Source organism: Pan paniscus, chromosome 1, assembly GCF_029289425.2.
Source record: "Pan paniscus chromosome 1, NHGRI_mPanPan1-v2.0_pri, whole genome shotgun sequence".
In the NCBI taxonomy this organism is placed as follows: Eukaryota; Metazoa; Chordata; class Mammalia; order Primates; family Hominidae; genus Pan; species Pan paniscus.
The window spans coordinates 189043821-189056845 of NC_073249.2; the positions used below are offsets into that span (position 1 = coordinate 189043821).

The 13025-nt window shown below is 45.4% G+C and overlaps 1 pseudogene; it reads left to right on the forward strand.

The window, feature by feature from the left end:
- Positions 1-40: 40 nt before the first annotated feature.
- Positions 41-12572, forward strand: LOC129393463 (protein N-lysine methyltransferase METTL21D-like; annotated as a pseudogene).
- The last annotated feature ends 453 nt before the right edge of the window (positions 12573-13025 follow it).

A 13025-nucleotide genomic window follows, 5' to 3' on the forward strand; every position in this document is an offset into this window, starting at 1 on the left:
CAAGGATTTCCTTCTTCGTGGATCCACCTTTACTCACTTCACTGGCCCCCTCCCTACGGGTCTCAGTGCCACCCTTCTAGCCCCAGGTCCCCCATCCCTCGGCCCCCCTCCCCGGCACCCCAGGCAGCCCCTGAACCTCGGGGGAAGGGGCGTCGGGAAATCCCCAGGAATCGGACCCTGCAGACGCCGGCCGGGGCCTGGCGGGCGGAAGATGACCGTGACTCGCGCAAGGTCACACTGACCGGGCCTGGACCCCGGGTCAGGGCGCACTCTCCAGAGCTCGCTGCACTGCCCAGCCTGCCGGGTCGCAGTGTGGCTTAGTGAGTTCTCTGGTTGGAATCTCACGAAGCCAAAATTAAGGCGTTGGCAGGTTACACTCCTTTCTGGAGGCTCTAGGAACGGATCTACGTCCAGCTCAATGGCAGAATTCAGTTCCATACAATTGCAGGGCTAAGGCCCCCATTTGCTTGCTGGCTGTCATCTGGGGGTCTTTCTCAGTTTCTAGAGGCCTGCTGCATTTCTTGGCTTGTAGGCCTGATGTCGTCTGGAGCGGTCTCTCCTGGGAGAACCTCCTAGAGTCAGGGAGGATTAAATGAGATGGTTCCCGTAAAGCACTTCCACGGGGCCTGAAAAGCAAGCGCTCAATACATGTGCGCCTTTCTTCCTGGATTCTGGGCTCCAGAGGACAGGCCCCGTCTTATTTACCTTGTTAGACGCCAAGGGCTGCCGGAACAGCATCTGACACTCACTTCCTAGTGCCGTTTAAGTGAGTACCAGCCCCTGGTGTGATAGTCTGTAGATAATAAGCTTTTCACTCGCTATTGATAGAGTTCCTACACTGCATTATTCATTACTTCATTTATTCAGAAGATAGTTTTGTTTATCATATGCCTCCTTCAGTGGTCCGCAATGACAGCAACTTTGTTTCATTCCCTGTCTGCATGTCTAAAACAGAGCTTGGGATGATGGCGGGCACCCAGTTCTTATTGGTTAAGTAAAATGAATTGTAGGGAACCCAGGAAGAGGAGCAGGAAGCTTGGGAAGTGTTGGTAGACCTGCAGCCGAGGAAAGTGAGCTTGAGAGACCTTATGGTGGTAAATGTGAATGAAGTGGAATGCCTTCAGCTCCAGGTCGCCCATACCCGATTCAGCCTGGCTTAAGGAATATGCCAGTGTATCAACTTGCAAAGCAAGGAGCCCAGTGGCAGGGCAGAGTGGGTATTTTCTCTGATCCAACAATGTCATTAGGAACCTGAGATGTTCCCGTCTCACTGCTCTACTCTCCCCACCACTGACTTCATATACAAAGCCAGTTCCCCTCATGCCACAAAATGGCTGCTATGGCTATTGACTGCTCTTCCCATTCCACAGGCAAGGGTAAGACTGATTTCTCTTTCCCAGAAGTCCTAAACAAACATCTCATTGAATCTCCTTGGTCTAATCTGGTTTAGGCCTTTTTATGCCAGACAAATTATTGCCGAGGGGGATAGAATTACCATGACTAGATTAGATTACATTTGTGGAGTGGGTTAAATGTTGGAGAGAATACCATGTCTACCAAAGAGTGAGGTGACTCTGGGAATAGAAAGAGTGAGAAGAGGCTGGGTGCAGTGGCTCAAGCTTGTAATCCAGCACTTTGAGAGGCCAAGGCAGGTGGATTGCCTGAGCTCAGGCATTTGCGACCAGCCTGGGCAACACGATGAAACCACCGTCTCTACTAAAATACAAGAAATTAGCCAGGCGAGGTGGCAGGCGCCTGTAGTCCCAGCTACTTGGGAGGCTGAGGCAGGAGAATTACTTGAACCCAGGAGGCGGAGGTTGCAGTGAGCCGAGATCACGCCACTGCACTCCAGCCTGGGTGACAGAGCGAGACTCTGTCTCAAAAAAAGAAAGAAAGAAAGAAAGAATGAGAAGAAAACGGGTAACGACGGCACTCTCAGGAACACCAGCATTTCTGGGACAGGCAGAGGAAGGAGAGAGTCTAAGAAGGAAACAGAAAGAATCATTAACGAGGAACTAAGAGAACAGGGAATGGGTGGTGATGGTTTTGGAAAAATAGTGGGAAGGTTTCCCCAGCTCCCAGTCATCCCACTATTTCTGGGATGCCCTGAAACAATTGTGCCCCCTGTTGGCCATGCCTGGAGTCCTTGACGCTGCCACCTGGCCTTGACGGTTTGACCCAGGGCTAGTACTCTGACCTAGTGGTCAGAATTAGTCCAATGATAGCTTCCCATCTTCCACTGGACCAATCATGAATACTGACCCAAAGGGCATCAATTCCAGTCATTTTTTGGGATTTTACTCTGTGGTCTGCAGGAGAGATTTCATCCTCTTTAAAGATAATGCCATTTGCCGGGTGCGGCGGCTCATGCCTGTAATCGCAGCACTTTGGGAGGCTGAGGTGGGAGGATGACTTGAGTTCAGGCTTTTGAGATCAGCCTGGGTAACATAGTGAGACCTCATCTCTATAAAAAATTAAAATATATTAGTCAGGCATGGTGGCACACGCCTGTACTCCCAACTACTCAGGAGGTTGAGGTGGGAGGACCACTTGAGCCTGAGAGGTCAAGGCTGCAGTGAGCCGTGATCACACCACTGCACCCCAGCCTGGGTGACCGAGTGAGACCCTCTCTCAAAAACAAACAAACAAACAAACAAACAAGATAATGCCATTAGAGGGAAGGGACAGAGAGAAACTTAGTGTTATTGGAGTCCTGATTTCAGTTTTCCTGGCGGCCTAGTTGCGGTGTGAAACACTTGACCATTCTTCCAATAAGTTACCCTTTTATTCTGAGCAAGGTGAGCTGATGGAGCTGACTATTGATTGCCTATCAATCTCTGACAAGACCGAGAAGGGGACTTGGGAGCAGGAGGTCATTTGGAAGGTAATCTCAGGAAGTAAGAGTTAGGAATTGAACAGAATGAGACAAGAACAAAAGAAAAGCCAAACCAATGGTGCACTGAGGATGTCGCTGCTATAGATAATGGGGACTTAATTCTGCCACGTCTTTTCAGAAGTGTACAAATGCCTCCCAGAGTTAGGAGGTGTGAGGCTGAAGCAATTACCTACTGACCCCCTCCTCCACTGGTCAAGCATTTTCCCTAGGGGAGTTAACTTCCTTGTATTTCTGGTCTCCTGTTGCCAAGCAGGCTCCCAGGACATCAGAGAAGGTTTTGAGGCAGGTATAAAGAGAGACGGACACATTATTTATTCAAGTGGGATGCCGCCAGTGTGAGGAAGACTAAGCTCGCACAGAACCATCCATCCTAGATGTACTCATTTTCTGCTGTCATAACAAATTACTATAAATTTAGCAGTTAAAACAGCACAAAAGTTTACTGTCTCATGATTTCTGTAAGTCAAAAGTCTAGGCACAGTGTGGCTTAGTGAGTTCTCTGGTTGGAATCTCAGGAAGCCAAAATTAAGGCGTTGGCAGGTTACACTCCTTTCTGGAGGCTCTAGGAATGGATCTACATCCAGCTCAATGGCAGAATTCAGTTCCATACAATTGCAGGGCTAAGGCCCCCATTTGCTTGCTGGCTGTCATCTGGGGGTCTTTCTCAGTTTCTAGAGGCCTGCTGCATTTCTTGGCTTGTAGGCCCCTTCTTCCATCTTCAAAGCCAGCAACATCAGATCTTGTCCTTCTCACACTTTGGATCTCTCTGACCTCCCTTTCTACCTCTCTCTCATACCTTCCTCTTCTGGTTTTAAGAGCTCATGTGATATATTATATGCCATCAGATAATCCAGGGTAACTTCCTCTGTTTAAGGTCAATTATTGGCCAGGTGTGGTGGTTCATGCCCGTAATCCCAGAACTTTGGGAGGCCGAGATGGGAGGATCACTTGAGCCCAGGAGTTCGAGGCCAGCCTGAGCAATATAGCAAGACCCTGTCGCTACAAAAAAAAAAAAAACAAAAAACAAAAGACCAGGCACAATGGCTCACACCTGTCCCAGTACTTTAGGAGGCCAAGGTGGGTAGGTTGCTTGAGCCCAGAAGTTAGAGACCAGCCTGGGTAACATAATGAGACCTCATCTCTAAAAATTTTTTTAATTAAAAAATTTATAAAATATAAGGTCAACTAATTAGTAAACTTCATTCCATTCCACAAAGTCCCTTCACAACAGTAACTAGATTATTTTCAATTGAATAGCTAGAGGACAGGAATCTTGGTGGGGGACATCTTAAGAGTTCTGCCTAAAAACTTTTCCTAAAATCAAGGTGGGCCAAAGAGATGTGACACGTGGCATTCAAGGTATGTATTACACCCATTCTACCGATTAGAATGTGTGTTCAGCCACAAATAAGAAGGAAAACAGCTAAACATGGCTTAAAGTGCTTCTCAAACTTTAGTGAGCATGTCAGTCCCTTGAGGATCCTGTTAAAAATACAGATCCTGATTCAGTAGGTCTGGAATGAAACCTGTTTTTGTTTGTTTGTTTTGTTTTGTTTTTGTTTTGTTTTGTTTTGTTTTTGAGACAGGGTCTCACTTTATCACCCAGTCTGGTGTGCAGTAGCCCAGTCACAGCTCACTGCAACCTTTGCCTCCTGGGCTCAAGCAGTCTTCCCACCTCAGCCTCCCAAGTAGTTGAGACTACAGGTGTGCACCACCACGCCTGGCTAATTTTTTTTTTTTTTTTTTGGTAGAGATGGGGTTTTGCCATGCTGCCCAGGCTAGTCTCAAATTCCTGGGCTCAAACAATCCACCTGCCTCAGCCTCCTGTAGTGCTGAGATTAGAGGTGAGAGCCACTGTGCCTGGCCAGGAGTCTATGTTTCTAAGAAGATGCCAGGTGATGCTGATTTGACTGGTCCTTTAGGGCTTAGAGTATAGTGTATTTATTACCCCACATATTAAGGAATCTTTAACTAGGCTGGTTCTAGAGATGGTTAATCTAAGGGTTCAAAGACACTGTGACATCAGATCACCTTCTCTGTGATTCTTTTTTTTTTTTTTTTGGCCTTCCCTTCATGATTGAGAAGGATGGAAGCAGTTCCAAGCATTCCATTCCCACAGGCCAACATCCAGGTGCAGAAAAGGGAATGGCCCTATTTTATAATCCTTTTAACAAGTAAGATAAGCTCTTCTAGGAGCTCTCAGCAGATTTCCCATCACTTCTGATTGGCCAGAATTGTGTCATCTATTCACATCCAAGCAAATCCCTTGCCAAGGCCATTCAGAGGTGAAAAAAATCAGAAAGAAGGGCAAAAGGAAGGGGATTTGGATAAACAGCCAAAAGTCTCTCCTACATCTGCTCAGAGTCAATTTTCCCCTTCTTCCTTACAGAACTAGGACTGTGTTGAGAGAGCCCCCTTTCCCCACTATGGCTGGAGATGACAGGTTTGTTCTGTGAAAGAGTACAACAAGAGAATCCCCAGACACAGGAGTACTAGGCAACAGGAGAGGGAGGAGTGAGAGGCCATCCAGAAATCCAGGGGAGTCTGGATCAATAAATGGCAAGAAGTCCAGCTCTTTACATCACTCAGCCCCAGGAACACTGGCAGTCATAGGTCAGCCTTCCAGGAGCTGGGCATGGTAGTGCATGCCTGTAGTCCCAGCTACTCGGGAGGCTGAGGTACTTGAGCCCAGGAGTTTGAGGACAGCCTGAGCAAAATAGTGACACCTTGTTTCTAAAATAAATTTAAAAATTAAAGGTTAAAAAAAATTTTTTTTTGAGATGGAGTCTCGCTCTGTCGCCCAGGCTGGAGTGCAGTGGCATAATCTTGGCTTGCTTTAACCTCCACCTGCCAGGTTGAAGCAATTCTCATGCCCCAGCCTCTCGAGTAGCTGGGATTATAGGTGAGGGCCACCATGACTGGCTAGGTTTTTTTGTTTTTTGTTTTGAGACGGAGTCTCACTCTGTCGCCCAGGCTGGAGTACTGTGGAGTAACCTCGGCTCACCACAACCCCTGCCTCCCAGGTTCAAGCAATTCTCCTGCCTCAGCCTCCCAAGTAACTGGGACTACAGGCACACACCACCATGCCTGGCTAATTTTTGTGTTTTTAGTAGAAACGGGGTTTCACTATGTTGGCCAGGCTGGTCTCAAACTCCTGACCTCAAGTGATCCACCAGTCTCGGCCTCCCAAAGTGCTGGGATTACAGGGGTGAGCTACTGCACCTGGCCATAAAAATTTTTTTAAGTCAACTTTCCAAGCAAAAGTCCAAGTGACTCCCTGGAGAAAAAGAAAGACCCTTGGGAAAAGTTCTGCACAGACTGACATTGGGACTCTTGAGGAAAATCCTCCACATACTGAAAAGTCAGCTTACTGCCTGATCAACCCAGAGTGAAACACACAAATCAGCAAACATGCCTCTTGCGTTCAGATCTTTCAATCAGCTTTCTAGTGCCTCACTCTAAACATGAATAACTAATGATTCTCAGACATTTAGTGAACGCTCCCTGAATGAAAGCCAGATATAAAAAGCTAACAAACAAAAAAGAAAGAAAGGAAGGAAGAAAAGGATGAAACAGTGAGAGCTAGCCTGGTGCAGTGGCTCATGCCTGTAATCCCAGTGCTTTGGGAGTCTGAGGCAGGGGGATTGGTTGAACCCAGGATGTTGAGGCTGTGGTAAGCCATGATAGTGCCACTGCACTCCAGTCTGGGTGACAGAGTGAGACCCTCCAAAAAGAAAAAAAAAAAAGTAAGAGTGAAAGAGTTGATGAGAAGAAAACAGAATGCAGCTAGCCAAATAAACAGATTTTCATATTCATGAAACAAAACCAGAATGCTATATACATGGGGGGAAGGATTGATCAGAAACCAATAAAAAGTTCTTGGAAATTAAAACAATAGAGCCCAAATTTAAAATTTTATTATAATAGAAAGTTTTGGATGATAAAGCCAAGGAATCTCCCAGGAAGTAGAAAAACCCACCCTGAGGAACCTTTCAGAACACTGAAACGAGAAATTACCAAAGAACTCATAAAATAAAATGTCCTGGGACATGACGTTCTGGATTGCAGTAGCCCCCTAAGTGAACAATGAATTAAAAAATGACCCATACAGTACTCGTCATTATGAAAGTTCAGGACATTGAAAACAGAAGATCCAAAAAGCTTTCGAAGAAAAAGAAGTCAAGGATTTGGAATTAGAATGGCCCAGGAAAGCAGAAGGCAGGGGACAATTTCTTCCAAAATTCTGAGGGCAAATAATTTTGGACCTAGGATTCTACAATTAGTTTTAAAATTGTGAGGGTGGTGTATTGAACCTTGTAGTCAAGTAAAATGAAAAAAAAAATTTTTTTTTTTTGGTCGGGCGTGGTTGCTCACGCCTGTAATCCCAGCACTTTGGGAAGCCGAGGTGGGCGGATCACGAGGACAGGAAATGGAGACCATCCTGGCTAACACGGTGAAATGCTGTCTCTACTAAAAATACAAAAATTAGCCAGGTGCGGTGGCATGCGCCTGTAGTCCCAGCTGCCGGGGAGGCTGAGGCAAGAGAATGGCATGAATCCGGGAGGCGGAGCTTGCAGTGAGCTGAGATCATGCCACTGCACTCCAGCCTGGGCAACAGAGTGAGATTCCGTCTCCAAAAAAGAAAAAAAGAAAAAGAAAACTTTTTTTTTAATTATGAGAGTAGAATAGACTTTTTTTTTTTTTTTTTGATAGGATCTCACTCCAGCCCAGGCTGGAGTGCAGTGGTGCAATCTCAGCTCATTGCAACCTCTGCCTCTCTTGCTCAGGTGATCTTCCCACCTCAGTCGCCCAAGTAGCTGGGACTACAGGCATGCATCACCATGCCTAGCTAATCTTTCTATTTTTGGTAGAGACGGGGTTTCGCCATGTTGCCCAGACTGGTCTAGAATAGACATTGTTTTTAGGTATTCAAGGTCTCAATTTTTTTTCTCCTATGCTGTCTTTCTCAGGAAGCTACCAAAAAATATAATAGAGAAGTAAATAAAAAAGGTGAGGAGGAACTTGGGATCCAGTAAAAAGGAAATCTAACACAGAGGAAAAGCTCAGGGGAGTCCCAGAGCACTACCTGTGCAGCAAGCCTGAAGAGCAATCTGCCCAATGGAAGCAGGAGGACACCCAAGAAGGCTCTTTCCCAGAGCAGCCGAAATTGATAGATAGGCTGGGCCTGGCGTGGTGGCTCCCGCCTGTAATCCCAGCACTTTGGAAGGCCAAGGCGGGTGGATCACCTGAGGTCAGGAGTTGGAGACCAGCCTGGCTAACATGGTGAAACCCTGTCTCTACAAAAAATACAAAAATTAGCTGGGTGTGGTGGTGCACACCTGTAATCCCAGCTACTCAGGGGGCTGACACAGAATGGCTTGAGCCCTGGAGGCAGAGGTGGCAGTGAGCTGAGAGTGTGTCACCGCATTCTCATTTTTCATTGCCCCATGTGGTTGTATCTTTTTTTTTTTTTTTTTTTTTTTGAGATGGAGTCTCGCTCTGTTACCCAGGCTGGAGTGCAATGGTGCGATCTTGGCTGACTGAAACCTCTGCCTCCCGAGTTCAAGTGATTCTCCTGCCTCAGCCTCCCGAGTAGCCAGGATTACAGGTGCCCCCCACCCCCCACGCCCAGCTAATTTTTGTATTTTTAGTAGAGATGGGGTTTCACCATGTTGGTCAGGCTGGTCTTGAACTCCTGACCTCAGGTGATCTGCCTGCCTTGGCCTCCCAAAGTGTTGGGATTACAGGCATGAGCCACCGCACCCAGCCTGTATCTTTTTTTTTTTTTTTTGAGATGGAGTATTGCTGTGTCGCCCAGGCTGGAGTGCAGTGGCACGATCTCGGCTCACTATAACCTCCGCCTCCCGGGTTCAAGCGATTCTTTTGCCTCGGCCTCCCAAGTAGCAGGGATTACAGACGTGCACCACCATGCCTGGGTAATTTTTGTATTTTTAATTAGTGACGGGTTTCACCATGTTGGCCAGGCTGGTCTCAAATTCCTGACCTCAGGTGATCCACCTGCCTCATCCTCCCAAAGTGCTGGGATTACAGGCATGAACCACTGTGCCCAGCTCTATATCTTTATTAGTTGTTTTTTCTAAACTCTCCAACACAACATTTAAATTCCTCTGAATCTATTTTCTATACAGTCTTCATATTAGGATACTGATCATCTAATAAACAAAACAGAATGGTCAGATGACAAGTGCTGTAGAGAAACACAAAGCAGGAGGTGGGGAGAGGGAATGCCAGGCTGGGGAAGTTTTACAATGTTTAATAGGTTGGGCAGGGAAGACCTCCCTGAGAGGGTGGCCTGAGGGAGAGAGGAAGAAAACTGTGCAGACGTTTGGAAGAAGTGAGTTCCAGGAAGAAGAAACAGCAAGTTCATTTTCCTGGAGACGGGAGCATGCCTCATGTGTTCTTCATGCATCTGCTAGAATTTTTACTTGCATGTTTTACTGTCAATTCCACTACCTACCTCCCCAACCAAGGGCACCCCAATCTCTGAAGCACATTTTTTTTAAAGTTTATTTTTTAGAGATAAGACCAACCTGGGCTACATAGTGAGACCCCATCTCTAAAAAGATGAAATAAAAAACAGAATTGAAGCACAGACCTAAAGACAGAAATAACCATGGCATGTTTGAGAGACGTGCTGTGTTGCCCAGGCTGAAGTGCTGTGGCAGGATCATAGCTCACTGCAGCCTTGAACTCCTGGACTCAAGCATTCCTTCTGCCTCACCCTCCCCAGTAGGTAGGATCACAGGTGGCGCTACTATGCCTGGCTAATTTAAAATTGTTTAATTAGTTGGGGTCTCAAACTCCTAGCCTCAAGTGATCTTCTCACCTCAGCCTTCCAAGTAGCTGAGATTACAGGTGCACACCACTATGTCCAGCAATGCACTTTTTTTTTTCTTTTTGAGACAGAGTCTCACTTTGTTGCCCAAGCTGGAGTGGAGTGGCGCGATCTCAGTTCACTGCAACCTCCGCCTCCCGGGTTCAAGCGATTCTCCTGCCTCAGCCTCCCAAGTAGCTGGGACTACAGGTGCCCACCACCATGCCTGGCTAATTTTTGTATTTTTAGTAGAGACGGGGTTTCACTATGTTGGCCAGGCTGGCCTCGAACTTCTGACCTTGTGATTGCCCACCTCGGCCTCCCAAAGTGCTGGGATTATAAGCATGAGCCACCATGCCCAGCCAGCAATGCACTTTTTAATTCCCAGTATGCAAATGGTAACCAAGTCATATTGATAATGCTTGCAAAATATTTTCATTCTTTCTCTTTTTGTATATTTCCACTGTCACCATATCAGTCCTATAATGATATAATTATAGAATATTAGGCTATCAGTGCTCTTAGAAACCATCTAGTATAATTCCATTTTACTAAGTCTACTTCTCTGCGACCTTTCAGCTGTGTCTCCAGAGTACCAGACAAAGCTTAATCATACCACACCTGGGTTTCCCCAGGCCCAAATTCAATCTATTCTGCCTGCTGCTCACAAATGAGTGCTCCTTGCCCACTGTCCTATTCTTCCCCCACCCGCCCTACAGTAGTATCCCACTGGCTACCTTGGCAGGGCTTTCTCAGCTGCTGATCCAACATGACCTCCTACATTTAAAATGAGCCTGGGCATGGTAGCTTATGCCTGTAATCCCAGCACTTTTGGAGGCCAAGGTGGGAGGATCGCTTGAGGCCAGGAGTTCAAGGCCAGCCTAGGCAGTATATTGAGAGCCTGCCTCTACAAAAAATTTAAAAATTAGCTAGGTATGGTTACACGTGTCTGTAGTTCTCAGCTACTCAGGAGGCTGAGGTAGGAGGATCACTTGAGCCCGGGAGTTTGAGGGCAACAGAGTAAGATCCTATCTCAAAAAAATAATACTAATATAAAAAAAAAAAAGCTATTGTTGCTGGGCAGCGATGGCGACTACGCCAGAGTCTTCACTGGAGGACCCAGTGCGGAGCTTTGTGCAAGTTTTGGAGAAGTGGGATGGTACGGTGCTACCACTACAGCAGTATGGCTCCGGCGGCATGGGTTGCATCGTTTGGGACGCTGCCTATGTCCTTTCTAAATACCTGGAAACGCCTGAGTTTTCTGGCGACTGGGCCCACACGCTGAGCTGGCGGTTGGTGCTGGAGCTGGGTTCGGGCACCGGGGCTGTGGGGCGCATGGCCGCTACCCTCGGGGCTAATGTTGTAGTCACTGATCTTGAGGAATTGCAAGACTTACATGAGCAAGCATCTTGTCACTGGTTCTGTTCAAGCCAAGGTACTGAAATGGGGGGAAGAAATAGAAGACTTTCCTCCTCCACCCGTCTACATACTGATGGCCGACTGCATATACTATGAAGAGTCTTTGGAGCCATTGCTGAAAACTCTAAAAGATATCAGTGGATTTGAGAGTTGTATAATATGTTGTTATGAACAACAAAGAATGGGAAAAAGTCCAGATATTGAGAAAAAATACTTTGAGCTCCTTCAGCTAGACTTTGACTTTGAAAAAATTCCTTTGGAAAAACATGATGAAGAGTACCAAAGTGAAGATATTCATATTATATACATCAGAAAGAAAAAATGGAAATTTTCATCATGAAGCCTTTAGTCATCTTACCCAAGCCTCTGACAACCTGGTAAACTAAAGATGTGAACCGAGCATGTGAATACAGCATGGGAAGATTGTGTCCACAGATTTTTTCCGGCATGTCTTTAGAGATCCGATGTATAGATGACAACCACCATGGGCTGCCTGCAGTACAAAAAATACCTGCCTGCTTGCCTGCCTGCCTGCCTGCCAGTGGCCCTGAATCCAGCTTAGGTTACTTAGTTCAGCATCAAGTCCTGCTTACAAGAAATGTTGGGAATCAGTTATTCAAATAAAAATTGGTATTGAGGTGAGGCCAAAATCTGCCAAAAAAAACAGTGAACCAGCATGACCTTTTATAGGAAACTAGAGATAAATTTCTAAAGAGAACTATCTACTATTATACAATAATGTTTTAAATTCAAACCAGTAAATTTTAGTTTGTCTTCAAAATTTAAAAGGTTTTCATTTTGTACATAATTGTGCAGTGTTTATCATGTTTATCTGCCACTTCATTTCTTTTAAAATATCTTTAATGCTTAAATGTTCTTTTAATTTTAAAAAGAACTGAGATATTGTCTTGTATACTTATATTGGCCAAAGTTGTATTCTTTTCCTCCACCATACATCTATGTGATTTAATCAGTAAATTACACTGTAATGAGTTGCTAAGAAGACAAATCAGAAGATTGGAGGAACAAAAGATATCTTTACAGATTTTTCATTTGAGAATGGAGTGAGAATAGAAAGACCAGTTTCAGGCTTAAGCACATAGGTGGCTCATGCACTTTTCTTTATATATATGTTCCACGAAAATCTGGCTTAAAAATACTGGTATTAACTTGTTTACCTGAAACACTGAAAGGTTTTTGAATAACTACAAATTTAGTTCTATATGTATATACCAAATGAATTTTTATTCTGTGTCTCTCTGTTTTATGTTATCATGAAGCCATTTGCTCATATACAATAATCTGTCAAGGACTTTATTCATACCTGTTCCAAAGAGTAGTAACCAGATGGAAGTCTGGTATTTACAGGCATTGGTGCTAGATGGTATATTTTATATGTTAAAATAAACATTGTTTTTGAGACCCTGAAAAAAAAAAAAAGAACCTGACATTCAAGTTACATTGGTCTCCTTTCACTGTCTCTCAAACATGCCATGTTTATTTCTGCCTTTATGTCTGTGCTTCAGTTCTGTTTTATTTTATTGTTTTAAAGATGGGGTCTCATCATGTTCTCCAGGCTGGTCTTGAATTCTTGGGCTCAAGAGATCCTCCCACCTTTGCCTTCCAAAGTGTTGTGATTACAGGTGTGAACCACTGCACTCAGCCTGATTCTCCCTTGTAATAACTTTTCTTTTTCCTTCCTATTCAGATTTCGCCCATCCTTCAAGACATCTCCCCACCATGGTTTCTGTATGGTTGGTTCCCTGTGGGGTGGAGCAGAAACCATGTTAGCCGTGTTAGCTGTGTTTTAGGATGCTTGATTGCTCTCACACACACACCATCCTCACAGCGATCTTGTGTCATGGGTAAGGTCAT